Genomic DNA, 5,926 nt, shown 5'->3' on the forward strand with positions numbered 1-5,926 from the left:
TGGACTTCTCTCAGAAGCGGTACATGAACTTTCCCTTCTGGTTTTTTGTATGAAAGAGACAGCCATATCGTTCATCTTTGTATTCTACTTGGTTTTGTTTTGATTACAAGCAATGGATTTCATTAAGAATCCACAAGTTTTCTGTGTGGTTCTTCACTCTTCATTTCTTTGGCTTGAACTGTATTCCCTTGAATTGGCTTGAATCGACCCTGCCTCACCTCTCCCTAACCGAAATTCTCTTTTCAGCTGAGTTAGGTGTGGTTGTAATCCACGCACTATTCAGCTCCTTGCAGCTTGGGGTTCACCTTCATTTTCTGAATGTCATTGATGAACTTCACGCCGCTGAATTGAAGGTGACTTTCTAAGTGTTTATCTGTGTCTCCGCCTTACTTTGCTGGCTATAGTCTCTCCTGGCGCCCTTCTTACTTAACAATTTTTTTTTGACATTTATTGTTTCTTAACATGAATGCATGTTTGGTAGGAGTGTGCCCACAGCAGGCGTGGGAAGTCAAAGGCCAGCTTTTACGTGTCCATTCTTGTTTCGTTTTTGAGATTATAATTGAATTACATGTCTCCCTTTTCTCCCTCTAAACTCCTACATAATCCTCCTACATAATCTAAACTCCTACATAATCCTCCTACATAATTTAAACTCCTACATAATCCTCCTACATAATCTAAACTCCTACATAATCCTCCTACATAATCTAAACTCCTACATAATCCTCCTATATAATCTAAACTCCTACATAATCCTCCCTGGTCTTCTTCAAATCCATGGCCTTTTTTCATTAACACATGCAATGTATATGAATATACATATATATTCCTAAAAATAACCTGTATAATTATTTTATATATATAATACTTTTATATAATATTATATATATAATATTTTATATAATATTATTTGCATGTTTTCAGGATTGGCCATTTGGCACTGGACAACCAGTTGGAGTGCTATTCCTTGAGGAAGACTTCTCTTGCCTTCCTTCCACCATGTGGGCTCCAAGGATCAAACTCAGGTCATCAGACTTGGCTACAAGAATGCTTTCCCACTGAGCCATCCTGCTGGTCCCCGCATACATCTCTAGCCATTACTCCCCAGCTATGAGAAGTTTTTCTATTTTCTCTGCTGGTATACCCCGGGGTTCTTTCTATGCTTGCCCCAAAGTTCTTGTTTATCTTTGCAAACTTCTCATGCAGAATCCCAACACTGATATTGTTTGGAGACTATTGGTGCATGCAGGAGGCAGTGCTCAGAGCATAACCAAGAAGGATGTTTTAATTTACGTCAGACTTGAGATCTTTATGGAATATGCGAAACTAAAGATTACACTAAGGTCAAGGTTAAAATGTATCATTATTGATCACCACTGCTGCCATCCCCATTTAGTTGCCCAAAACCAGATACAGAGGAGCCATGCAAAACTTATTTGTCTGAACTCTCTGCATCAGGCCAGTCAGTAGAGCTCATTGGTTTGGGCCCTGAATGATTTTGAATCTGTCTTTGGAGCCATTGCTATCCGCAGGATTCTGGTCTTTCCTTTCTGGCTTAGAACACTGTTTCCTCCAGTCCCTTTCCCCGACTTGAGTCCTTAGGTGGATTTTCTGCACGATAGAGAAAATACTTCCTCTAAAGCAAAACTGAATCTTTTAACGTCTTTACTCAGTCTGTCGTTCCAGATTAGAGTCCTACGTTCGTAGTATCATTTCCCAAATGCCACTTGCTTTGTTTATGTCTTCTCGTCACTTCTTGCCTCATTTCTCACTGGTTGGTCTTGTTTTACACCACTGCCTAATGACACTCAGATGCTTGCTGCTCCTCATGCCTTTCCCACTGTTTCCGTCTCTGGTTTTGCTTATTTCGTGCCCTTTGTCTCAAATTCTCTTCCAAGTGTTCTTTGCCTTGAAGTTTTTTAGCTCATCTCTCAATGTTCTCATCCATGGCATCTAAGTTTGCCCTCCAGATTCTATTTGTTCTGACTGCTCTCTTATGACCCTTCCACAGAACCTGTGGTGCTTCTTGTATGCTAATACAGTGAGTTGCCTCTGTGTGTCTGGTCTAATAGGTAAGTCTTCCTTCAAGGGAGGGCTTGTAACTATTCATTTCTTTTATACACCCCTGTTTTGGCACAGGACATAATGCATAATGGATGTTTAATAAAGTTTTGTTATGTAGAATTTGACATGTTGTGGGCTCAAAGTCTTGCTGTGTGAAGTCTACTCTGGTCCTGAGACCAGGAAGCCCAAACTGGCTTCCCGAAAAGAGGAGTTCACTGGATTTGGACTAGAAGAAGAAATAGTGTACAACTGGAAAGCATTTGAATGAGAAGACTTGCGTGGAGGACAGAGAAGCAACAGAGCTAAGCAATCTTTACGTTTCCAAGCAGATTGGTGGAGCTTTTGAGAGGGGCTGGTGGACATAGGGCCCGTCCTTGGGCAGAAGGAAGCTGTAGAGATCCTGGAATAGCGGGATGGCATTTCTGGAGTACAGGAAGAGAGCAGCACAACGTGGGGAACTAGGAGAGCTGATGTAGGAAGTGGAAGGGACCAGCGAGGTCAGGGATGCTTGGTGGACAGGCATCAGGTGAGACAGTCTCAGACCAGCATGGAACCGTGGGAGGAAAGAAGAAAGAGTGACTCTTACTTTCTTGCTTCTCAAACACACAAGATCTATTTAAAATAATTAAATAAAATTTCAGAACTGGAGAGATGGCTCAGAGGTTAAAAGCATTGGCTGCTCTTCCAGAGTACCTGGATTCAGTACCCAATATTCACATGGTGGTTCACAAACATCTGTAACTCCAGTTCTAGGGAATCTGATGCCCTCTTCTGACCTCCACTGGCACCAGGCACACACCTGGGTGCACAGACGTACAAGCAGGCAAAGCACCAGAATATGTAACCTAATTTTAAAAAAAGTCTAAGAATAAATATTTAAACACATATGGTAAAAAAAAGTACCTAGAATGTATGAAAGCTTCCACAAACCAGAAAGTCAAAGCTTGAAGCCGGGGAGATAATTCATTTGGTAAAATAGTTCAGCAAAAAGACATTCAGTTCGTACCTTAAGTACTGCTGTGAAAAGCTGGGTATAGAGGCATCCACACACATATAATCCCAAAGCTGAGAAGGCAGGGACAGGAGTATTTCTGGGGAACATCAGATGAAATGAGAGATCCTGTATAAAATGAAAAGGTGAAGGGCTTGAAAAGACTCTGGATGTTCTCAAATTGACAGCTGGCCTCCATGTGCCTGAATTCACATGTGTATATACACTTACATATGTGCACACACACACACACACACACACACACACACACAGGAATACCCACACACTGGCAAAAACTAACCACAAAACAAGCAAAAGATAGCCAACTTTACCTAGGAAATCTAAAATAATATGATCCTCGTGTTTAGCAAATTGGAAATTTTGACACTTAAATGCAGTATTCATTGGGAATACAGCTTAGTTGACAGAGTGCTTGTATGTGAAGCTCTTTGTTCAATCGCTGGCATCTTGTAAACCAGGAATGAGGACTTTGATCTGGCATACGTGAGAAGTGGAAGCACGAGGGTAAAGAATTTAAGCCTAGCTTCAGCTACATATTGGGTTCAAGGCCAAGCTAGACCGCACGAGATGCTGTTTAAAAATCAAACAAAATTCATATAAGCCCTCTAAGAATTTGACAACATCATATTTGATCCAGTAAGTTCTTGCGAGTTACCTTTAAGAAATAGCTGCTTGGCACCAATATTTAATTATAAACACATTTATTACCATTTTACCTATCAGCTGTGCGAAGCGGCACACACACTTCCGCTGAGCTGAATAGTCAGGCATCTGGAACGTTGCCACCTGTGTTGAGTGGTGCTTGGCCGCCCCCTTAAATAGCTCTCAGCAAAGCTGTCATGGTGGTGCCTGCGCCTTGTGTTGAGCTCTCGCACAGCGCGTATTTTCGTGGTTGTTCCTCTAGTCTAATCTACGGCATCTGTCGCTCTGCTTTTACAGTCGCACAGCCTCTTCTCTCAAATTCTCAGCGTCATTGCTGCGGAGTCTGATTGGCATGCCGCAGATTATCTACTCGTCCCTCTGAGTTTTGTGCGTAAATATTTCACTGTTCCTCAAAGTATCTTGCTTTCCAGTTGACTGATGTTGAATCAAGTGTCCTTACTCTCCTCTCAAGTCTTTTAAAGCAACAGTTGACTGTGTTTCCAAAAATGCACGGACTACTCAAAGTGTCATAAACACAATGTTTGCAAACCTTTGAATGCTCCATTCTGCATGAAAGGTCATGTGATTCATTTAAACCTATAAGTTGTGTACTGTAACTCCAGTTATTTTTTTAAGATTTTATTTTGAAATGTTATGTGTATGTGTGTGTGTGTGTGTGTGTGTGTGTGTGTGTTTGTGGCTCCGTGTACATGAGTGCAGGTGCTCAAGGAGGCCAGAGGTTTTAGATCCCCATGGGCCTGGAGTTACAGAAGAAGTTGTGATCCAGTTGGCATGGATACTGGGAACTGAACTTGGGTCCTCTGGAGAAGCAGTGTGCTCTCTTAACCACTGAGATATCTATCTAGTCCCCTAAATCCAGTCTTCAAAAACATTAACTATGCTCTTAAAGACTTAGATGATTTCTTTAAATGGCAAAAGAATTCATCAATGACCATGTTATTTAGTTATAAATAAATTAGTAAATACTATATTTTATTTTAACAGAGCCCCACTATATATCACCTAGGCTGGCCTCAAAGTCTTGATACCCCCTGTGTCTGCTCCCTGAGTGCTGGGATTGCAGCTGTGTACCGCGACATCTGGCTTTAGAATCTAGCTGGGTGATCATTGGCAAGCCATGCCCTTTTGATTCCTGGGAAGTAGTCTTAAGTATCGTCTATTTAGACAGATAAGTAGATATGATAGATTAGAGAAAATACATAGTAAAAATGATTAAAAACAATGTGGAACTGGTTTTAATAAGACGATTAGTTATTTTACTTCACCTCTTAGCACACATAGAAAAAAATGGGTCACCACAATTAGTCATTGCTTGTTTGATCATGCCTTCAATACTGCCAAGAACCAGAAATGAAATGAGAGAAGTTCTATTCTTAGGTGGTAGGTATAGTTGAACTTATTAATTGCTCAGTGAAGTATGATGAATAAAAGCTCAGGGTCAGAAACTGGGGTTCAACCTGAAGATACAAAAAGTAAAACAGCCAGCCATTGGCTCTTACCTTAACCTTAGTCCAAAAAATGGTGATCCTGCCTCTAAGAATCTCCGAATGAGACCGTGTGTCTGAGAGTTGTCTAGCCCCGCCTTATATTCCTTTCTAGGGCTGGGATTAAAGGTGTGTGCCACTAGGATTAAAGGTGCATATCATTGTGGCTACTGGAATTAAAGGTGTGTGCCACCATAACCTGGTCTGCAAGGCTGACCAGTGGGACTGTTTTACTCTCAGATCTTCAGGAAAGCTTTATTTAGTAAAATACAGCCAAAATGCTACTACAGTTCAGGCTCAGTTTAGTCTAGTCATGGGACTTCTCTTCTTTACTAGGCTCGTCTTCTCCCCTGAAACCAAGGCTGTACATTGTGTATATTGTTAAAAAAAAGTCTTTAAGGTACTAGCAAGACAGCTTCATTTTGTGCTAAGATTGGAGACATGGGTGCATCATTCCTTATGGAAATGTTTTGTATCTCATAAATGTGAACAGAAAGGATGGACAAGCTACTGAACTAATGACACCAGGATAATTCACTGAAGACTCTAGTCATATACTGAGAAGACTACAAAGGTCCCAGGAAACACCTTGAAGAACTATCACCATGGCTGTCCTGCCTTTTTCATGGCACAGACAGACAGATGCTCATTCCATGGTTAAACAGTTTTCCTGTTTGCAAAATGGTACTGTTCCTGCGGTATT

The sequence above is a fragment of the Arvicola amphibius genome, chromosome 12 (genome assembly GCF_903992535.2).
Source record: "Arvicola amphibius chromosome 12, mArvAmp1.2, whole genome shotgun sequence".
In the NCBI taxonomy this organism is placed as follows: domain Eukaryota; kingdom Metazoa; phylum Chordata; class Mammalia; order Rodentia; family Cricetidae; genus Arvicola; species Arvicola amphibius.